General features: G+C 30.6%; 2 long non-coding RNA genes and 2 other non-coding genes across 4 annotated transcripts; 1 reads left to right on the plus strand and 3 right to left on the minus strand.

Annotated features, from left to right (window-relative positions):
- Positions 1 to 3,921: 3,921 nt before the first annotated feature.
- On the minus strand, positions 3,922 to 6,148 carry LOC112776894 (uncharacterized). The gene is made up of 4 exons (XR_003190224.3): positions 6,000 to 6,148; positions 5,511 to 5,624; positions 5,248 to 5,398; positions 3,922 to 5,122 (listed from the first exon to the last, which is right to left on the minus strand). It is a non-coding gene; the product is annotated as an uncharacterized lncRNA (long non-coding RNA).
- Positions 6,149 to 7,439: 1,291 nt separating this feature from the next.
- LOC112775379 (uncharacterized) lies at positions 7,440 to 9,782 on the plus strand. The gene is made up of 4 exons (XR_003189534.2): positions 7,440 to 7,611; positions 7,704 to 7,758; positions 7,837 to 7,980; positions 9,457 to 9,782. It is a non-coding gene; the product is annotated as an uncharacterized lncRNA (long non-coding RNA).
- A 1,404-nt stretch (positions 9,783 to 11,186) lies between these two features.
- On the minus strand, positions 11,187 to 11,260 carry TRNAW-CCA (transfer RNA tryptophan (anticodon CCA)). Its single transcript has one exon. It is a non-coding gene; the product is annotated as a tRNA-Trp (tRNA).
- A 193-nt stretch (positions 11,261 to 11,453) lies between these two features.
- TRNAP-UGG (transfer RNA proline (anticodon UGG)) lies at positions 11,454 to 11,527 on the minus strand. The gene has a single exon. It is a non-coding gene; the product is annotated as a tRNA-Pro (tRNA).
- Between the last annotated feature and the right edge of the window lie 1,544 nt (positions 11,528 to 13,071).

Genomic DNA, 13,071 nt, shown 5'->3' on the forward strand with positions numbered 1-13,071 from the left:
AATTGATCTATGTATTAATTATTTTAGGGGCAAAAATATCCACTTTTAAAATTCTTAAAGGCTGATTTGAGTAATTACTCCACTAAAAAATAAACTGAAGACTGATTTATTTGGTAGAATAAAACCTTAAAAATATTTTTATGTATTCATTTTTCTTAAAAACTAAAATATTCACTTTTAAAATTCTTAAAAATTAATTTAAATAATTATTCAATTATTATTTTTACTTAATATTTTTAATTTTTAATTTATTTTTTAATATAATAATTTAATAACATACTTTAATTCCACATTTTTAAATATTATTAACTAACCAATGAGTTATAGTTCAAATGACAATGACGGACCCAGAAAAATTTAGTAATGGAGGCAAAAATATAATAAAATTTAGGTATAGATTTTTTTTTTGCTTCCCACGATATCCAACAAGTTAATGACTAATCCACCGTGAATTTGAGTTTCATTTAAGAATCTACAATTGGCCGACAATGAGTTGCTATACATACGAGACGAAATTCGAACCATCAATACTTATTTAAGCGAACGACTAAATTGATCACTTGACCAATTTAGATTTATTTAGATGACCAATTCAGATTGATTTAGATATATTCAAAATTTTAAATTAGAACTATCTATATATATTAATAAAAACTAGAAATATACACACAATCACTTATTATAATATTTAAAATATTAAAAATATAATTTCATACATTGTATAATATTTAAAATAAAAAAATATTTATAATTATTTTTTTATTTTTAACATTACTAAATATTATTTTTCTATATATGTTCTTAAACAATTATTTTACTTTTTATTATCTCATATTTAATTGTTAAATTTATTTATTATAGTCTTTATGGTATGAATAAAATTTTTAACCAAAATAATTACAGTATATTAATATATAGATAATATATTTTTTTATCGTAAACAATTTTTAGAAAATTACTAATAATTTAAATTGTATTTAATTAGAAAACTAAGTTTTAATTATCAATTAATTAATTAATATAATAAAATTAATTATCATTATTTTTTGAGTTTATTTATTTATTTTTTAACATAAAATATAAAAGTACTATTTATATTTTATTTTGAGACAAATATAATATAATATATATATATAAGTATTAATTTTTTTTAAAAAAATTTGTGGGGGCAAATGCCCCCTCTATATTAAACGTGGGTCCGTCCCTGTCAAATGACATAGTTCTCATACTCATCTAAGAGGTCAGGTCGCGAATTCGAATCTCTTTATCTTTTGGTAAAAAAAAGAAATTATTAACTAAACATAAAAAAAATTTACTTGTCCAATCTTTATGAGGGCATAAGCATAAATTGGTCACATTGCTAAAACGACAAGAATCAATTAAAAACATCCTCCTCTGTAGATTAAAATATTAAATGCACTTGGGGACAAAACTGGCATGCGTAGCACCCGCAGATTCAGATAGCACCTTCGAAAGCATGTGCGGTTCTTTGACTAGATCTCCATTTGCCAAACCCAAACAGCAAAGTGCGCAAGCTACATCATATTAAACAGAATTAGAAACCCATTACAGCTATATTAACATTTAAAATAACAAAAATACACTCTCAAGTTTCTCTTCCGGAGTAAACTAACATTTCATATCATAAAAAATTTAAACGCTGACGATTAGTTCAAACTATAAATAGCATAAAATAACTTGATGCCCGTAAAAAGGAATGGGTTAGTTCCACAAATTACTCAGAACTTAGAAAAAACATTTAAACTGCAGTGGACACATTGAGAATATTAAATTAACTTATTACATGTAAATATCATGATGCGTGAACTTAACCATTCTCCATCTGTTAGAAAGTGCAATCCAGATTTAAAAAGTTATGTTTAAGGCATGCATGGCAACTAGCTTGAATGCATCTTAGAGAAAATATTTTAAGCCACCACCTTCTACGATTGTGGTACTCTAACTTCAAAACCCAGTATACACAAGTTCACAATTTCAAATTAAGTAACATTACTAAGACTTGGTTGATTAATTATTTTCTTATGATTTCACATAACTACATGAATATATATACCTGTAACACAGAAAACAGAGTTGCTCCATTTGCATGAGCAAGAGAAAGGCCCATCCATACCTTCAAAAATAATGTTTTGAACAATTAGATCCATGATTGAGCAAATGAATAGTACAAGCCATTCAAATAGTTGGGCTTAAAAAAAAATAAACCACAGAAAATGCATCCGAAATTATTTTGATGCCCTCAAATAATTTAAAAACATGTCAAAATATTTAATCGTGATCATAGACTTACTCCATTAATAAAAAACCTGATGTAACTTACTTGCTAATGTTAGAGAGTCTCACTTGGTATGAAAAACTATTTTTGCCAAATCATTCTTTTTTATTAAGGTAAAACGTCTCAATTTATAGATATACATTTTTGTCACGCTTTTAAATAATTTGAAGATATTTATGTCAATAACAAAATTTAAAAATATTTTTGTCAACAACAAAATAATTCAGATGTATTTTTTGTGATTTACTTATTAAAAAATATAATAGGTTCAATAACTTATATATGGAGAAATCATAATTGTGCTCTAAAATTTTATGTAGTACTACACCACAGAAGGCGCCTAGAGGATCCAAAAGATTTCAATTGAAAAGTGAAGGCACATTTGTGGCCATGCCAACAGCCATATCCTCTTATCTGCATATTTCCAAATCAACATTAGCATGTTCCTTTTGGTGGAATTTTCAACATATTGATGAAAAATTGAATAATGCATTTCCCTTTTAGAATAATTAAACTACTTTTCACATGGGACATCATGGCCTAAGAAAAACATCATATCGTGTCTGCCTGAATATTGAGACAGTTTAGCAAGATAGCGCAGTCATAATACAGCCTGAGAACGAAGCTAAAATAAAAAAGAAAAAAAGAAAATCAAACTGTTGAATGCAATTCAAATTAAGGTTTAATTATTTTGTTGGTCCTATAATTTCGTGAACTTTTCAATTAGGTCCTTATACATTTTTTCTTTTTAATTGAGTCTCTGCACTAATTTTTTTTCAATTAAATTCTTCTTAGTAGTAATTGACTTAATTTTATAGAGACCCAACTAAAAAAAAAAGAATTGGTATAGGGACCTAAATAAAAGAAAAAAAAAAGTGTAGGGACCTAATTAAAAAAAATTTAGTGCAAGGACTCAATTAAAAGGAAAAAAAGTATAAGAACCTAATTGAAAATTTCGCGAAACTATAGGACCAATAGAGTAATTAAACCTTCAAATTATATAGAAAATATCACATATATATAGGGCGCACCCATTAGAACTTGGACATTGAGGGAAAATAATCAATGGAGCATGTTGCTGATAAAAAAAAATATTAATTAAAATATTAAATATAATATGATCTTACTAATTTTACTATAAAATATATTTTTATTATAAAAAACAATTTTGGAGCTGAGCTGGATGACTTAGAGTATAATTCAAATTCGATTCAAAAATAAAATCAGATAAAAATAACAAATTCGAATTCGACAAAATATGTCTTAAGTCCAGACCGAATTTTAGACTAAGTCGACTCTTGAATACCCATAAATGGTATATAAGACGCGAACGTCTTTGACAAAAAAAGTTAAATGTGGTCCTTAGTTCGAATATGACAAACGTGTGGCTATACTTTAATTCGTACAGGTGGTATGGGATGTATGAAATTTGCCCTAGAATTTTTAGTATTTGCAAATCAGTTTATGATAGTCCGGTCTCTATTAGCTTAATAATAAAGCATTAGGTTATTGACAAATGTGACAAAATCATTATTAGGCTTTATTGGAGCATAACGTGCTTTATTGGAGTATCGTGAACATGGTCGATTTTTTGCAAGAGAGATAAACAAAAAATATTCATTTACAGGTACAAAAAAAATGTAGTTGCTATGGGCTAATTTGCTAGGCCATTCTAAAAGGATAAGCAGTCGTTGTTAAATGAGATTTGGATAGTGTTAAAAAAAATCAATTTTGATAACAAAATGTGCAAATATACGTTTGTGTTATGATAAAAAAAATATACGTTTGTGCCGTGAAAATTAGCTCTAAATTTGGTTATATAAAATGTGACAATCATTTTATGTTCTGCAAAATTAACGTTAATATGTGAGTAAGATATAGTAGTCATGTTAGATAATAGTGTAGACAGATAATAATAACTTAGGTAGTTGCAATTTTTGTTAAGGAAGTGGTGCAACAGATTGATAAAGCATAATCGCATGTATCTAGTGCGTAAGGCTGGTATTATGTAACTTATTTGGTACGATTAACTAGTGTAATCATAGAAGAAGGGAATAGAAGATGGACCACATTATGCTGGTAAGTTTTATAAAGCATATTTTCTTAGTAATTTAGGCTGTAATAGCCATAGACAGGAGAAAATAAATCACCTGTAACCAGTGAGATAGCTTTCCAAAAAACTTAATGTAGTATATGAGTAGCAATGTCGAACTTATATAACAGTATAACCCACATGTTGTGAGTCTTATAAAGTATGAAAAGAATGTAGATATTCACTAGCTTCTAGCTTCCTAGAAGGTTCGGACGGCAAAGATTGTCACCAGTTCACGGTTGACAACCTTGAACACCCTAACATGTTCGGGCTTGAAGTTGCACAAGCGAACAAAATCTAACCACCTTCCAAAAAATTACCCTAAAACTGCTATTTCTTTTTCCACTGTATCGGTGTAGCATGTTGTAACCTCAATGTGGTTGTGTGCAAATTAGATTGGGTGCTTCTAACTAGTGAAATGGCTCAGATGCGACACGTTTGGTTGATTGCAACATAAGAACAAATTATTAATAGATAGATAGTAAAGCAGAAAGCACATATATAAATATAAATTAGTATAAGCATACAATGTATAAAATTAGTATTAAATAAAGAACAAGTTGTAGTTAGTTTGACTTACAAACAAGTGTGAGCACAATATGGGGCAGTTAGGTCTATTTGGTGTTGAATTTTGTGGCAACGACTTTAGCCCTCTCGGATGAAAGATTGTTGATACATTTGGTACCCTTGAACTTGCCTTTAGTTTCAGAGGGTTGTCCTTCTAACTGGTGGGACTGGTAGGTATTTTCGAGTCCATCAAAATCAAAGATATGGACTTGTAAATCAGAGTTGTCTTTGTGTTTGAAAAAGAGAATGGAGTCTTGAGTGATTTAGTACATTCGGTAGAACTGTGACTAACCTCGTGCCAATGTGATGTTTCCATCTTCTTATAGTATCTAGTGGCACTGAATATGGACACCCCTTCCATTAGGGACCACTAGGTTAATGTAGGTGTTCTGGTTCAGCAGCACATCTGGAGTGATTGGAAGGGACTGTTCAACAGCGTACAACTGTGGTTAAGATATTGAGCATTGTAAGAAAATCTAATTTTGTTGTGAAAGAGCTTAGCAAGTCATACCAAAGTAGTTTTGGAGAAGATTAGGGTTTGGGATTGTGGCTTACCAGTTTGAAGAAGCTTGGCCTGATTTCTTGCTTTAAAAAACATAGACAGTCTTCTTGGTGGTGACTTTGACCACTTGTTGCTGGTTGCTTACCTTTGGAGAAAGACATGTGCGCCTAATACAAAAAGCATGAGAATGGAATTCAAAGTCTACTAAAAGTGTAACAAAAATAAGGAAGGAGAGTTCCCGTTTTATTTTTTCAAACAGTACAATTCGAGTTTACTAATGTCATAACAAAAAGAAGGAAGGAGAGATCCGTTTAATCTTTGAAACAGTGCAATTAGAGTTTGCTGGAAGTGTAAAAAAGATAGAAAGAATACAAACAAACATGCAACTAAAAATGGCTATTGTTGATGGAAAAAAAAAACTAAGAAGGAGCCATTAGACGTCGTATAGGATTTTGTTATTTCAATTCTCTATGAAATGGACGTGGAGACGAGAAGAACACAACGATTATGAGATATTGGACGAATGAAGCGGCATGGGTTACCTAATCAATCGTAGGTGGTAGAGCTGCAAAATAGCGTAATAAGGGAGAATCTAAAAGACTTCTTAGTGGGAGGCAAAGCGTTGAAGCATACTTCTTTGGGTGATGGAGATTGTGGATAAAGACAGGTAGTTGAAAGGGGGGCAAGTGTATACAGACTCCCTCCATTGCATTGCCTTTTTAACTCTGCGTTGTAGACTTAGGTCAAAATAGTTGGATGTGGTTGTTTTTTTGTTTTGGTTTATATGGGCTCCCTTTGATCGAAAAAAAAAAAGGTCTAAGCAGACAGGATGAAACTCACCATATAGTTCAGACAGTCCTAAGCGCAGTGGATTGAGTATAATAATTAAAATTTTCTATCAACACTAATTTAAATTAAAAGAAAAAGTAAAGCTATGACTAATCTATATAAACAACTGTAATAGAGTAAATAGATTAAACAATTTTTTCGTTCTGGTGTTTCTCATTTTGTGAAATACTGAGAAAAAGCGTTAGTCATGAAAACATTAAAAACAAAAAAAACAACAACAACAACAATAATAACACGGTGAATTCTATCCTAGCGTTGTTTCAAATAAATGGTTAAACACCAATTATGATATAATTAATAACTACTGAATGAAATAGATTGTGTCACTATAATTAACAGTAACTCCTACATTAATCTGAATTTTGATAACGTAAACAATTTACCATAATAATAATAATAATAATAATATTTAAATTAACAATAGTATTATTTAAATTATAATAAAATAAAATATAACTACAGAATATATTGACCTATGTAAGGTTTAGGGTTAGGGGAATTAACATCTATAATGAAGCTTTAGCTTTATACTCGATTATGGTTTGGGTTTGGGTGTAAGATTTAGGGTTTGAGATTTAGGGTTTAGTGTTTTCTCGTAGGGTTTAGGGTTTATTGTCTACTCTTTAGTATTAATGGTTTAGGGCTTAGTGTTTACTCTTTAGGGTTTGTTTAGGGTTTAGGATTAAGGATTTAATGTTTACTCGTTAAGGTTTAGGATTTTAGTGTTTAGGGCCTAAGAATTATAATAGTAAATAATTATAACTACAATAGTAATAATAACATTGGTGAATAATAATAATATTTAAATTAACAATAATAATAATAATGTTTAAATTAACAATAATAATGTTACTTTACAATAAAATAAAATATATGTACAGAATATATTGTGTAAATTCCGCTAAATTAGTAAATAATTAGTCAATAAATTAAATTTTAATAAAGAAAATTAAAAATATGAATATTATATTAAATTAGGATAGAGTTCATTAAAACAATAATTTTGATACAAATTTCAAAGAATTTAGCCCAAAATTAGGCCGAACAGGTCGAAACAGATAAACCGGGCCAAAATGGGCCAAGGCCCAATTCTAGCCCAACAATACACAAGCACACACAGCTTTCCTTCCTTCCTCCCTCATTTCATTCACGGTGGAAACACTCTTGGAGAAGGGAAGAAGAACATAATCCTAACCTTGTGATCAAACCACTATAACTTCTCACTCCGAACTCCGATCACCGCACCGTTTGTGGCTACGCGACCGCCGCGTCGAGTTCTACAATTCTACTAAAACAATTTTATAGGTAAGGCTCATCTCTCATATCAGCCTCTTATTCTCTTGAATTTTCGAAAATTTGGGGCTTTGGTTATTGAAATTCTATGTCTTGATGTTTAGGCTCAAATTAACTTGAAGAAAATATTCACTCTTGCTTGTGTGATCCTTGGATAAGGTGAGAATCATCAACCCTAGTTAATTCTTTAATTTTGTATATTGGGTATTGAATTTGGGTATGATATATGTGAATTAGGCTTGTATATGTATATATTGAAGTTGATTGAGTACATTGGCGGCTTGGTAGAGATTGGGAGGTCTTGCCTTGGAGATTTTGAACCTTGAGGGTTACTTTTGGTGCCTTGGTGGTGTTTCAGGGTATACGCAGAAATTGGCCAAGGTATGGTTTAGGTTTCACGTATCTAATATATAATATTCTGTGAAAACTTATGCTAGATGACCATAGGATAGGATTTGAATGCATATGTATGTTAGATTGTTTAGTGCCTTGAGAATAATTGTGAATTAAGCTAGGAGTTGATTGTTGTTGATATTGGATATGAAATAACGAATGTATGAATGATGTGTTAATGAGGATTGCCATGTTGATGGTAATGGTCTTGTATGGATGATTATGTTGTTGTAGGAATGAAATTAATGTACTAGAAATTACTAGAATTGTTAAATTGGAGTTTGATGGGTGGTGATTGAATGTGGAGTGATGTTGTTATGATATTGTATGAGTTGGAGCTAAAATTTCATGTTATAGGTTGATTTTGAAAGGTCATTTGATGGAAAATGGAGGTTTTGAAGTTTTATAAAAAAAAAAATTTGGGTTTTGGCCAAAATTTGGCAAGCCATAACTCGGCTTCCAGACCCCCAAATTATTTCAAACTTATTTTATACAAAAATTAAGTCTGTAAAATTTACACCATTCGAAGAACGGAAGAAAAATTATTTAAAACGGAAAAGTTATGCCCGTCGGAAGTTTGAGGTTTTAAATTGAAATTCTGCAGATTTCAGTCTTAGCAAAATTTTTGGCTAAAAAGCCTTGCATGCGTATGCATACACCCTTACATGCATTGATTACATTCTGTTTAGTACCTATGCATACGCATACATGTGCATGCGTACGCATAGCACCTAAGAAAAAGGTGTGTTGCGTACACATACAGGAGCCACACGCATGCATTTAATTCTTTCCAGCATACATACATGGCTTGCCACCATGTGTTCCAAGTTGAGACTCGATACTCTGTTGACCCTACGTCGTAAGAGTGACCGGGCATGTATAAATTCCTGGGAATGATTATTCCCCATTGAGTAAAATTATATATGAATGCATGATTTACGAATGAAATGAGAAAAAGCTATGCATAGACTCATGGGAATGCGTGACGGGGACAGTCCAAGGGTTTTGGACTTGTCGGATTGGCTTGATAACCGATAGATGAGCCTCATCAGCCATAGGATAGGCATACATCATATGTATTTTGTTTGTTTGTTTGTTATGCCTTATTTGAGAATGCCTAACTGTATATATTATGTTAATTGTGATAATTGTTACTTGCACTACTTGTTTTCTACCTCTGTTTGCAATTGTCTGTTTGTCTGTCTTTGCAAACTCACTGGAGATGGAGGAACGGAGGAAAGGTGAAAAGGTTTAGTGTTAAGGTTAAGTTTAAGTTGAGTTTAGAATTTCCTAGACACCTACCCCTTTTATGGTTTCTATTTAGTAACTTAAGCTTTATAATCTGAGTGTCAGCATTCTAGGATTGCCTCTGGCATTCCCAGGACCTTATATATTATGTGCATGGCACCTTTACCATGCTGAGAACCTCTGGTTCTCACCTTATACTGTGTTGTTGTTTTTCAGATGCAGGTTGAGAGGCTCCTCGCTAGGCGTCTGGACTTCTAAAGCGGAGTGGTTTCTGGGTTCCTTTTTGCTATATAGTTCATATGTATATATACTTAGCTTTTTTCTCCGAATGACTTGTTTATTTTGATCCTCTTAGAGGTTTATGGAGAGTTAGGGTTTTGGCAATGTATTTGGGTTTGGGATTTGTATATATATGTGTAAATACTCTCCGGCTAGCCTTGGCTTTACAGGCTGAGTTAGGAGCTAGTTATTTTGTATCCTTGACTCTCTATTCTCACTTTTGTTTATTTATATCTATGATCATTAGGTTTCTTCACGCGCAACTAATCCCGTTTCCTGAGTGTTGTGCTTTTATTTTCGCGATTTTTGTTTCACCTGTTTGTTTTTCAAGGCTCCTAGTTATTATATTCTTTTTGAATATATATATATTTGATGACAGAAAAAAAAGACTCTTTCGTGGTTGATAGAGTTTTCTTTTTAAATAAGATATGGAAAGACAAAAAAACTGCGGAACCCGAGTTTGAGGGATGGGATCTCATATCCTTTTTCTTCTGTTGTAGTATAGTAAAGGAATGGAATCCACGACTAAATCTAATGATAAAAAAGTGAAAGGGCATTCTAAGGTAACTCGTTTTTTGTTTTAAATAAAAAAATCGAACAAATTACATACAATAAAAAAGAGGGGGCCCGATTTTTCCGATTTTTTTCCATAGAAATTCAAGAATTAAGTTAAACAACAAAGTTCTTTTTTATTATTATAATTTTAATTATTTTATTAATATCTTTTTTTAATTCTTTATTTTAAATTATTAAATATTTCGAAATAGAACTGAATAAATATTCTATTTTAGAATAGAAAGAAGAAATATAAATATTCTAGAAACTAGAAATAAAAAATAATTTGAAATTCTTTTTGGATTATTTTACTCAACTTACGAGTTGCTCAAAAAATCTGTTGATTTTGAACCATAGGATGGATAGTTGTCATAGGTGATGAATTGATTTCTTACCGATGTCACTCTATTTTTGTTTGTCTATAATGATTGATAAATCCACAAATCTCAATTGTATTTCTCAAATGGTATCTTTTTCTTCTTCTCCTATTCGATTGTATTTCCTTGGAAACTTAGGGAAGTGCTTTGTAAACATACGTATAAAAAGAACTTATTTCATTTAGTTTATTTATGCCCACTATAACTAGTTATTTCGGTTTTCTACTAGCGGCTTTTAGCATAACCTCAGCTCTTTTTATCAGTCTGAGTAAGATACGACTTATTTGATTTTCAAATTGGAATTGAATTAGAGATTTTCTAATACTACTAGATATTCTTGAGTTCTTTATCATGTTAATTTCCAATTCTGCTTGATCATTGAGATTCGTGGTCAATACAGATTAATTAATATTTAGTTTAAGTATAAAGGATATATATTACCTCCCCTTTTCCTTCCCTTTCAAACAAAAAAGAATGATTGAAGTTTTTCTATTTGGAATTGTGTTAGGACTAATCCCTATTACTTTGGCTGGATTATTCCTAACTGCATATTTACAATACCGACGTGGTGATCAATTGGACCTTTGATTAATTAACATCTCGTTTGTTTAGTGATGTTTATTGACCTCCTATTTCTTTTCTTTGTTTTAACCACAATCCCCAGGAGGTCAAATTCAGCCTTTAAACTACTGTTTAATTATTTCATTGTCATTCTCAATATAACAAGAATGGAATCACGCTCTGTAGGATTTGAACCTACGACATCGGGTTTTGGAGACCCACGTTCTACCGAACTGAACTAAGAGCGCTTATTATTTATTTTTTTTTAATAACATAATAATATTATATTAATAAAATATTATTAAATTTTAAGTGACCCCAATACATCTTGCTTGCATATACCATATACTATATATAAATATTGATATATATGTATCTCCAATTTGAATCGGTCTCAATTGATCCCTTGTTACTTCTCCTACGATAAGTATTAGTTCGAGATAGGGATGACAGGATTTGAACCCGTGACATTTTGTACCCAAAACAAACGCGCTACCAAGCTGCGCTACATCCCTTTCAATTGGTTTCCTGTGTCATTGTAAAGAATCTTTGTCTTGTTTTCCACATTTTCTCCGTTGTATATATATTATATAATATAAATAATATATAATATAATTAAGAATATAAAAATTCTTATATTCTAATCAGAAAAATTTTAATATAATAATCAAAGAAAGACTTCTTAAGTTAATAAATAATTTAAATAATAATAAATAGAAAATTTTCCTAACATGGAAATCTATTTCATTTTTATGGAATGTTCGGGCAGAAATAGACCCCTTTTTATTAGAAAACAAAAAAGCTATCGAATGAATCGTTGTACATTTCAAATTTGAATTAAGAATTCGGCAGAAAATCCAAGTGGTTATTAACAAAATAACTATTTTTTTATAGTCTTATATAAAATTATGTATTAGAAATTGAAATAAAGAAAAAAGGAGGATTAAAAATGCAAGATCTTAAAACATATCTCTCCGTGGCACCAGTGGTAAGTACTCTATGGTTCGGAGCTTTAGCGGGTCTATTGATCGAAATCAATCGTTTTTTTCCGGATGCATTGATATTCCCCTTTTTTTAATTATAGTTACTGTCGCAGGAAGCGGTGAAGAGGATTCGAAATCGAAAAAAATATCAAAAATTCCTCCTATTTTTTTTTAGAATTCGAATCGAATAGAATAAGTTAGAAAAGAGAAAGAATAAAAGAAAAGGTGGATTTGTCCTTCGCGAAACTCGAAATCTGGTACAGGCTTCAATGGAATTGAATGAATAATTCAATTCCATTCTTAATATTAAGAGAGTAAGACCGGAAATGGAAATAGAATAGTTAGGTTGGCGGCAACAATATCATTTAAGATACTTAAATGAAAACCAAAATACTGTACTGCGATTCGAAAAATTGTTTGAAATCCTTGTTTTGTTTGTATTACCTCAATTTTCCGGTAATATATTAATTGAAACGAAATTGGATTTAGAATTATCAACTTTTATTTCTTTGTCATTCCTTTCTTCGTCGAATACAAAAATAGATAGATAAGTGAATCCAAAATCAAAAGAAAAGGAGGTTCATGGCCAAGGGTAAAGATATCCGAGTAAGGGTTATTTTGGAATGTACCTGTTGTGCTCAAAAGAGTGTTAATAAGGAATCGACGGGTATTTCCAGATATATTACTCAAAAGAATCGACACAATACGCCCAGTCGATTAGAATTAAGAAAATTCTGTTCTTGTTGTTGCAAACATACGATTCATGCAGAGATAAAGAAATAGAAAGCAGAGATAAAGAAATAGAAAAAAGGATTGTTTGTGTGTCACCTTGCCAAACAAAGAATATGAAGAATGATACATATTCTAATATTTATATAGATGCATTTTCTAATTTATATATAATCTAATTTAGATTATATATAACATAATAGATAAAATAAATTTCATTGTATAAGTATACATAAAAAAACCCTTTTGTTAAGAAATAGAATTCTCGGGATAGGAATAAACAAATCATGGATAAATCTAAGCGACTCTTTCTTAAACCCAAACGATCTTTTCGTAGGCGTTTGCCC

Source organism: Arachis hypogaea, chromosome 19 (assembly GCF_003086295.3).
Source record: "Arachis hypogaea cultivar Tifrunner chromosome 19, arahy.Tifrunner.gnm2.J5K5, whole genome shotgun sequence".
Classification (NCBI taxonomy): domain Eukaryota; kingdom Viridiplantae; phylum Streptophyta; class Magnoliopsida; order Fabales; family Fabaceae; genus Arachis; species Arachis hypogaea.